We start from the raw sequence: 10,509 nt of genomic DNA on the forward strand, positions 1-10,509 counted from the left end.
ACCCTTAACGTTTCGGTGTATATACTCAACTTCTCAGGGTATGTACCCTTTCTCTCGGTGTATATATCCTGATATCTGTGTACATCCTGCTTTCTCGGTGGATACGAATTCTCAGAGTATAAAAACCCTGAAGTGTCTCGGTGTATATACACTATGATACGTCACAGCGTCTATACATTCCTGTCTCGGTGTATAGATATAAAACCTGCAGTGTGGATAAACAAATGAAGAACATCTTCCTATTAGTTAGTCCCCAGATATTGACCAAAACTATTGATCAAACACAGGCACACAAAAAAAATAGAGGAGAAAATCACAGTGCCGTCCAGTTTCCACCATCACCTACAGTTTTTTTTGTGAATCGATACACAACGGCGACAGATAAGCTTCTATAATTGAGCTTCAGATCACGGAAGAACCACATTTAGCGCCACACCGAGGGAACGACAACGTACCTCCCCAACGTAAGCGTACGCCAGACTGACCAGTCTTCTGACCACCCGGTTGTCCTTTGCACGCAAGCCACCTTGATCCTCCCTGATCGCTATTTACTAGCTAATATTTGCGTGCCTTTCTGGGTGCATTGCACTCTTACTGTTATTGTTAGGGAAGGTAAGAGCGGAAATTCTTCTAGACGGTTTCTGCTTGCGATGAGTTTCAGTAGAGGGTAATGTAGGGGTATAAAAGGGAGTAAATATGTACGTTGGGACCTGTGCATGAGCTATCAGGGAAGGCGCCATGCCGCCTGCGTAGTAGGCCTGAAGGCATCAGTAATGATAATATTACTACTACTACTAAAAATAATAATCTTTATTTCTACAAGTACATGTACAAGGTGTACAGGCCTAGCTGACATCACTGACATACTACTATACAGAAAGCATTTCGGGCAAATTTAATCAATTTTATCCTCAGGATGCTACCCACACCAGTCAACTAACACCCAGGTACCTATTTTACAACTAGTGAACAGGGACAACAGGTGTCTTAAGGAAACACGTCATAATGTTGCCAACCGTACTGGGGATCGAACCAGGGACCTCAGTGTGAGAGCTGAGTGAGCTACCAATAGAGCAACATAACAAAACACTTGCGAAGTATTAATGTTGGTAGAATTACCGACAATATGTTAGGTAAAAGGACACAAGTGCAACTAATGTGACTTTTACTGAGACAACGTTTCGCTCTCCAGGAGCTTTGTCAAGACGTCAAGCCCGGAGAGCGAAACGTTGCCACAACACTATTTCACATTAGTTTCACCTGTGTTCTTTTACCTAACACACATGAGAACTAGGAAACTTTTGATCACACTGTTCTTATTTTACACTTGTTGTTATCTGGTACCCAACTTTTAAACCTTAATTAACGTTTTCTGTATAGTTGATCGCTGAATGATATATCAAAGTTATTGCGCTGTCTCATACAGCGCCAGAATGATGATTAGCCTCCCTTACTCTCTCTCTCTCTCTCTCTCTCTCTCTCTCTCTCTCTCTCTCTCTCTCTCTCTCTCTCTCTCTCTCTCTCTCTCTCTCTCTCTCTCTCTCTCTCTCTCTCTCTCTCTCTCTCTCCTCTCTTTCAAGCTAAGAGCTGTTACCTACATCAGCTCATTTAAAAGCCTTTTTATTATTACGAGACATACAAGTAGGGAACAGGGTGAATTTGGAGTCATCTGTGGGCCAGCAATTTCATTTGATTAACTAGGTAGTAGGTTGGTAGACAGCAACCACCCAGGGAAGTACTACAGTCCTGCCAGATGACTGTGAAACAAAAACCTGTAACTGTTTTGCATGATGGTAGGATTGCTGGTTTCTTTTTCTGTCTCATAAACACGCTAAGATAACAGGGATATCTTGCTACTCCTACTTACACTTTGGTCACACTTCACAGACACGCACATGCATATATATATATACATACATCTAGGTTTTTCTCCTTTTTCTAAATAGCTCTTGTTCTTTTTTATTTCTTCTATTGTCCATGGGGAAGTGGAAAAGAATCTTTCCTCCGTAAGCCATGCGTGTCGTATGAGGCGACTAAAATGCCGGGAGCAATGGGCTAGTAACCCCTTCTCCTGTATACAATTACTAAAAAAGAGAAGAAGAAAAACTTTATAAAACTGGGTTGCTTAAATGTGCGTGGATGTAGTGCGGATGACAAGAAACAGATGATTGCTGATGTTATGAATGAAAAGAAGTTGGATGTCCTGGCCCTAAGCGAAACAAAGCTGAAGGGGGTAGGAGAGTTGCAGTGGGGGGAAATAAATGGGATTAAATCTGGAGTATCTGAGAGAGTTAGAGCAAAGGAAGGGGTAGCAGTAATGTTAAATGATCAGTTATGGAAGGAGAAAAGAGAATATGAATGTGTAAATTCAAGAATTATGTGGATTAAAGTAAAGGTTGGATGCGAGAAGTGGGTCATAATAAGCGTGTATGCACCTGGAGAAGAGAGGAATGCAGAGGAGAGAGAGAGATTTTGGGAGATGTTAAGTGAATGTATAGGAGCCTTTGAACCAAGTGAGAGAGTAATTGTGGTAGGGGACTTGAATGCTAAAGTAGGAGAAACTTTTAGAGAGGGTGTGGTAGGTAAGTTTGGGGTGCCAGGTGTAAATGATAATGGGAGCCCTTTGATTGAACTTTGTATAGAAAGGGGTTTAGTTATAGGTAATACATATTTTAAGAAAAAGAGGATAAATAAGTATACACGATATGATGTAGGGCGAAATGACAGTAGTTTGTTGGATTATGTATTGGTAGATAAAAGACTGTTGAGTAGACTTCAGGATGTACATGTTTATAGAGGGGCCACAGATATATCAGATCACTTTCTAGTTGTAGCTACACTGAGAGTAAAAGGTAGATGGGATACAAGGAGAATAGAAGCATCAGGGAAGAGAGAGGTGAAGGTTTATAAACTAAAAGAGGAGGCAGTTAGGGTAAGATATAAACAGCTATTGGAGGATAGATGGGCTAATGAGAGCATAGGCAATGGGGTCGAAGAGGTATGGGGTAGGTTTAAAAATGTAGTGTTAGAGTGTTCAGCAGAAGTTTGTGGTTACAGGAAAGTGGGTGCAGGAGGGAAGAGGAGCGATTGGTGGAATGATGATGTAAAGAGAGTAGTAAGGGAGAAAAAGTTAGCATATGAGAAGTTTTTACAAAGTAGAAGTGATGCAAGGAGGGAAGAGTATATGGAGAAAAAGAGAGAAGTTAAGAGAGTGGTGAAGCAATGTAAAAAGAGAGCAAATGAGAGAGTGGGTGAGATGTTATCAACAAATTTTGTTGAAAATAAGAAAAAGTTTTGGAGTGAGATTAACAAGTTAAGAAAGCCTAGAGAACAAATGGATTTGTCAGTTAAAAATAGGAGAGGAGAGTTATTAAATGGAGAGGTAGAGGTATTGGGAAGATGGAAGGAATATTTTGAGGAATTGTTAAATGTTGATGAAGATAGGGAAGCTGTGATTTCGTGTATAGGGCAAGGAGGAATAACATCTTGTAGGAGTGAGGAAGAGCCAGTTGTGAGTGTGGGGGAAGTTCGTGAGGCAGTAGGTAAAATGAAAGGGGGTAAGGCAGCCGGGATTGATGGGATAAAGATAGAAATGTTAAAAGCAGGTGGGGATATAGTTTTGGAGTGGTTGGTGCAATTATTTAATAAATGTATGGAAGAGGGTAAGGTACCTAGGGATTGGCAGAGAGCATGCATAGTTCCTTTGTATAAAGGCAAAGGGGATAAAAGAGAGTGCAAAAATTATAGGGGGATAAGTCTGTTGAGTGTACCTGGTAAAGTGTATGGTAGAGTTATAATTGAAAGAATTAAGAGTAAGACGGAGAATAGGATAGCAGATGAACAAGGAGGCTTTAGGAAAGGTAGGGGGTGTGTGGACCAGGTGTTTACAGTGAAACATATAAGTGAACAGTATTTAGATAAGGCTAAAGAGGTCTTTGTGGCATTTATGGATTTGGAAAAGGCGTATGAAAGGGTGGATAGGGGGGCAATGTGGCAGATGTTGCAAGTGTATGGTGTAGGAGGTAGGTTACTGAAAGCAGTGAAGAGTTTTTACGAGGATAGTGAGGCTCAAGTTAGAGTATGTAGGAAAGAGGGAAATTTTTTCCCAGTAAAAGTAGGCCTTAGACAAGGATGTGTGATGTCACCGTGGTTGTTTAATATATTTATAGATGGGGTTGTAAGAGAAGTAAATGCGAGGGTCTTGGCAAGAGGCGTGGAGTTAAAAGATAAAGAATCACACACAAAGTGGGAGTTGTCACAGCTGCTCTTTGCCGATGACACTGTGCTCTTGGGAGATTCTGAAGAGAAGTTGCAGAGATTGGTGGATGAATTTGGTAGGGTGTGCAAAAGAAGAAAATTAAAGGTGAATACAGGAAAGAGTAAGGTTATGAGGATAACAAAAAGATTAGGTGATGAAAGATTGAATATCAGATTGGAGGGAGAGAGTATGGAGGAGGTGAACGTATTCAGATATTTGGGAGTGGGCGTGTCAGCGGATGGGTCTATGAAAGATGAGGTGAATCATAGAATTGATGAGGGAAAAAGAGTGAGTGGTGCACTTAGGAGTCTGTGGAGACAAAGAACTTTGTCCTTGGAGGCAAAGAGGGGAATGTATGAGAGTATAGTTTTACCAACGCTCTTATATGGGTGTGAAGCGTGGGTGATGAATGTTGCAGCGAGGAGAAGGCTGGAGGCAGTGGAGATGTCATGTCTGAGGGCAATGTGTGGTGTGAATATAATGCAGAGAATTCGTAGTTTGGAAGTTAGGAGGAGGTGCGGGATTACCAAAACTGTTGTCCAGAGGGCTGAGGAAGGGTTGTTGAGGTGGTTCGGACATGTAGAGAGAATGGAGCGAAGCAGAATGACTTCAAGAGTGTATCAGTCTGTAGTGGAAGGAAGGCGGGGTAGGGGTCGGCCTAGGAAGGGTTGGAGGGAGGGGGTAAAGGAGGTTTTGTGTGCGAGGGGCTTGGACTTCCAGCAGGCATGCGTGAGCGTGTTTGATAGGAGTGAATGGAGACAAATGGTTTTTAATACTTGACGTGCTGTTGGAGTGTGAGCAAAGTAACATTTATGAAGGGATTCAGGGAAACCGGCAGGCCGGACTTGAGTCCTGGAGATGGGAAGTACAGTGCCTGCACTCTGAAGGAGGGGTGTTAATGTTGCAGTTTAAAAACTGTAGTGTAAAGCACCCTTCTGGCAAGACAGTGATGGAGTGAATGATGGTGAAAGTTTTTCTTTTTCGGGCCACCCTGCCTTGGTGGGAATCGGCCGGTGTGATAATAAAAATAAATAATAGATTTCACTAATATCATTATGTTATACGAACATGTTCCAGATTCGAGTCATCCTCGGAATAAATCATCTCAGATGAAGTGATGTCCTGGAGTAGAGCCAAGTGTGGTACTTTGACGATATTGGCCCTGTACATAACAGTAAGGCCACCCACTTCCCTCCGGTGTTCAAAACTCTGGTGAAATGACAGATCTATCCAGGCTGGGTCCAGGCGAGAGATGGGTCTTGCTCTGTTCTCTACTCTGTCAAGAAATCGATGATGAGATGGGGCGCAGGCAGTCTAACACAGTGGAGCATACTCTATGTGAGAGCGCACTTTTGTCTCGTACAGAATCTTGCAACCTCTATTGTTGAGCAGATGCGAGATACATCGAAGTGCTGTAAGGTTCCTGGCTGCCTTGTTTTCAGGATTTACAATGTGGCTTTTCATGGTCAGTTTGGAGTCAGATTTCACTCCAAGCATATCAAGTCCGTCCCCAGGAAACAACACTCTCCAATTCATACTTACTACTGCTCCGGCATTACCATCCTGATGGTCTCTAGGCACTACCATGCCTAGAGACCATCATCATTTGTGTTTTCTCAGGAGCGAATGTTACCTGCCATCGGTTTGGCCAGGCTAATATAGCTCATCGTTGGTGATTGATGTAGCTTGCAGCAGCTGGCATTTCCTATCTTGGATAAGTAAATGTCAGAGTACAGTCGTCTGCATATGCATGGGATTCTGGGATGTGATGGAGAAGGACAGTGAAGTAGACATTCCATAATAATGTCTCAAGAACACTTCCTTGTGGAACACTTGCCCCAGTAGGATGTCTTGGTGACTTTGTCCCAGTGAGAACTACACTTCGAGATCTTTCTTGAAGGTAGTCACTGAGGAGACAGTGTAGAGCCTGCAATTCCCAGTGCTTGCAGTTTTGCCAAGAGTCCCTGGTGCCATACTCGGTCGAAAGCACCAGCAGTGTCAATTGCTACTACACAGCTGACTTCTGATTGATCTAATGACTGGTGCCACTAAGCGGAGAGGTTTAACAACAGATCAGCAGCAGAATAACCTTTTTTGAAGCCATACTGACGGTCACGAAGAAGCGAGTGGTAGTCGATAAACTCTGCCATTTGCCTTGAGATTATTGTTTCAAGGATCTTGCCAGTGACTGACAAGAGTGACACTTGTCTATAGTTGCTGATTTCTGCTCTCTTCTTTTTATGAACAGGAACTACATTTGCCTCTTTTCACAGAGATGGCCCTTTACATTGTGCTAGGCAGTGCTGATAGATGCGTGTTAGAGGTGCTGCTAGCTGGTCTGCACATCTACTCAGCAATCTTGGGCTCATCTTGTCTGAGCCCACAGCCTTTTCTTGGTCCAGCGATTTAAGAAGATACACCTCATCCTACCTTATTGTCACCACAGACAACTTTGACACAGCACTTGCAGCTAGCCGAGAAGATTCCTTTGTTGGATCAGGAACTTGCATCTTGGCAGAAAAGTATTCGGCGATGAGGTCAGCTTTCTCCTGACTACTAATAGAGGTGATCTCATCCCTTCGTTTTAGAGGTGGAATAAATTCATCAGGCAAATAACCTCGTCTGTCCTTGACCAAAGACTACCAGGTTTTGGAGCACACTCTACGTGCTGCCATCTTTCTTTTTGTGTCAGCCTTCCATTTAAAGATGGCGCACTTTTGAGCATCGCCCATATGCCTGCAGGCTTGCTTGTGCAGGTTCCTGTTATAGGTAGTTGAATGCCTCTTATATCTTCTCCAAGTCTTGTATTTAGCAGTAGCAACTCCCCCCTCTCTCTCTCTCTCTCTTTCTCTCGCTTTCAGCTTTCTATCACAGTCCTATTTATGAAACTTCTACACCTCTTTAACAGCAAATTGTTTACAGTAATTCTCAGCATCAGTGTTACACTTTTCGTCACAGACTAGATATTCCTTGTTTGTTTATACCAAATCCAGCAAATTATTTACTCTAGTTGGCTCCGTCAGAAATTGTAAAAAGCATTAGTGCACTTTTCTAGAAAGTCATTAGACTCTAGCTTTCCCGTCAGATTGTATCTCCCATTAGAACGACATTCTCGTACTTAGACGCCTTAGCAATTCCGTCTAGAAGAAATTTACCCAGATCACTATCTGTAGATAACACCTAAAATTAATTTTTTACACCCATCAAGAAAATACTTTCAAATAGTTTCCGTTTCTGTCCTTTCTGCCTTTATATAATTTTCTGATGCACCACTTTCAATGTTTCCCTAACACAGCAACTCCGCCTTCATTCCTATTGACTCTATCAACGTGGAAAGTTTTATACCCATGTATGTGGCATGTCCAGGCATGTCCAGGCATGTCCAGGCATGTCCATATTTTTCAGTTTGAACTATGTCTCGGTTATTGCTAAAGTCTATATTTTCTGCAAATGTAAATAGTCTTATCTCACGTATTTTATACCTTGCGCTGCGACCGCTAGTATAGCAGGTGTTGGAAGAGTTATTTCTTCGTTTCTCTTCTATATCTCCTTTCCCTTTAACACTAATTTCTTTGTTTTATTAACAGATTCATGAGTTACAATCAAACCACAGTACGGGTGGGACTCGAACTCGCGGCAAGTGAGTCGTAAAACTCCAAGCCAACACGTAAGCCACTGGAGTTTTACCACTCACTTGCCGCGAGTTCGATCCCATCCCGTACCGTGGTTTGTTTGTAATCGTGTTATTTCGATTTAGTGAGTTATGAGTTAAAATGTTACCTGAACGTTTCCTTGAGATACTTACCTTCATGAAAGAAACCTTTTTGACTGGACTTTGATTCTCTCACAACTTGACTTTCATAATATCTTTCAGCTTTTCTTATTTCCTTTTTTTATTAATCTTTTTAATTGAATATATTTATTCTTTAGCGTCTCTCTCTTCTTTCAACTTGCTTGTAAATGCCTCTCCTTTGATCTATGCGATATTTAATATTCATTTAGGTTTATTGTTTTTATCTAGTTTCGCTAATTTTGAACATATGTAACTTGGGTAGCTTGTACACTGCGTTGAAAAATATTGTCATATTGGCAACTATCTCGCTGTTCTGCTCCACTGGATAATTCCATGTCAGGTTATTCCAGTCTACTCTACCCTCTACTCAAGCTTCATTAAATTGGCTTCACAGTTATCAGAGACCTTGATCTGATTTCAGTTATTAAATTAATTTCATGATGTAATAGAAATGAGTGATTTGCGTTGCTTTCTCCAGGTTCATTATTAACTTCAAGATTATTAATTAGAGCTTTCATGTTAGCAAGAACCAAGTTATATCCTCTAATTGGCTCTGTCACTAACGGTTCATAAAAACAATCTTGTATAATATCTTGTCTAATTCAACGTTTAAAATTATCCCTGATGCACATTGCCACTCTGCCACCCATCTTGATGACCTCGTCTGTATACAGTACTTTATACCCTTACACGTGGCATTCAACAGCCTTGTTTCTGTCCTTCAAGTTGAACCAGGTCTCTTTTATTGCAATATCTATGTTTCATGTATATGCAATTAATCTTAGCTCATCTATCTTAAAGCACTTCTGGAGGCTATTATTCTGGTAGAAACTGCTGTATATGTTGATGAGTGCTGATTGTAGGAATTTGCATTTCTGGCTGTTCTTGACAATTAGAAGAGTGCTTATGTAATTAATTGTTTGGTTGTGCGAGTTTCAGTATGAGACACAGGTGTTTTCAAAGTCTTCAGTTCTACTAGCATATTGGTGTTGAGAAATGCATTTGTGGAGGACGCTCGATGTTTGCTCACTTATATTTTGTCACAGTCTTTGCAAGGAATTGTGTATACCACTGCAGAAGCTTGGACCTGTTGGTAGTGCCCCTTACTGGTGATGTCCTTAATCATGGTAGAGGCAGTGGTGGCTACTTGGAATTTGGTGGCAGAGGGAATATTGGACACAAGTCTGATTATCGAATTGTTAGGGAGGAGGAATGTGTCTATTTTCTGTGCTGTCTCTTCTGACGAGGGTAGCGAAATTTTGGAAAGACTTGCTTAATGAATAGCATTCTTCTTCAAGGAATTCGCTACTGCAGATATAGAGAGCACATGATGTCAAACGTTTAGTTTGACATCATGGTGTAAATAGAAGTGGTGCAGATCCTGTATACATAGTTCCTTACAGCGACATCCAGAGACTTATACAAACGCAGTTCTGAAAACTAATATGGCAGTGGAACTGATGACTTGGATAACGTCTGATATTTACTCAGAAACATCCACAGTCAAGGAAGAGGACACCCAGAGACGTAGAGTCTTAGAATCAACACTCATCAGCATATACCACAAGTTCAACCAGAACAACAGTTCTGCAACATACCTGTGTCTCATTTATAAGTTTGTCTGTCTTCTAAACCAATTATTCATATATCTGTTTACGACTTAATAAAGCTCCCTGCATGGGCTTTCCTTTGCATTTGTGTGTCTTTTACCAAACTTTTTGCAAACTGCTGTATATCATATAGTACTGTTAAAAAATGGCAGGTTGACCTGTCATATCTCGGCGTTTTCTTCCGCTGGTCTCTAGTCCATAAATAATGTCAGAAAAGAGATTAGTAACCATACGGAATATTAATTTTGATAGTAAGAAGACAGTAAATGCCGACAACTTAGAAAATTAACATTAGAGTAGTGGTATACAATACTGACAAGTCGTTGAGTAAGACATTGGTGCAACAGCTTGGTATCGTTGTTGACGAGACGTTTTGCTTACTCAGTAAGCTTTTTCAGTCCAATACAGAGACGAAAGAAGTAGTAGAGATGAAGATATAAGGTGGTCAGTCCCTTAGCTTTGAGAAGACTGAGAAGTTGAAGTGGTAAGTCCTTCAACCTAGGTTCATGTTCCACTTTACAATGTCGATGAATGAAGCCGAAGCAAGTCCCTTGATGAAGTGAGGAGGGGGAGTGGGGATGAGGAAGGTGTGGAGGGGAAGGGAAAGAGTCGGGGCATTCTTGTTGGCAGGTCTATGACATACTCTATTGACGTATTTTTCCTCTGTCGACAGTTGCGGGTTATAACTTGGTCAGGGATGGGAGGCCACTCTCGAGTGGCTTGGGGGGGGGGGTAGATTAGATGGATTTGGACTTAGGGATTTGGAAGTAGGGATAGGCGAAGAATAACGCTGGAGAGGCTTGACTTCAATCGTAGAAATAGAACCAAGGCTTATCCCAGCAGCCGAG

General features: G+C 41.6%; 1 protein-coding gene across 2 annotated transcripts in view; it reads right to left on the minus strand.

Moving 5' to 3' along the window:
* Window positions 1–475, minus strand: part of LOC128706505 (uncharacterized) — a 97,543-nt gene extending 97,068 nt beyond the window's left edge. The window contains exon 1 of one of the 2 annotated variants that reach the window (XM_070087731.1): window positions 456–475. The gene's annotated coding sequence lies outside the window, so the exon portion shown is untranslated. Of the gene's footprint in view, window positions 1–346 lie in introns of both variants that reach the window. The other variant, XM_070087733.1, reaches the window with a different exon arrangement.
* Between the last annotated feature and the right edge of the window lie 10,034 nt (window positions 476–10,509).

The sequence above is a fragment of the Cherax quadricarinatus genome, chromosome 2 (assembly GCF_038502225.1).
Source record: "Cherax quadricarinatus isolate ZL_2023a chromosome 2, ASM3850222v1, whole genome shotgun sequence".
Taxonomy (NCBI): domain Eukaryota; kingdom Metazoa; phylum Arthropoda; class Malacostraca; order Decapoda; family Parastacidae; genus Cherax; species Cherax quadricarinatus.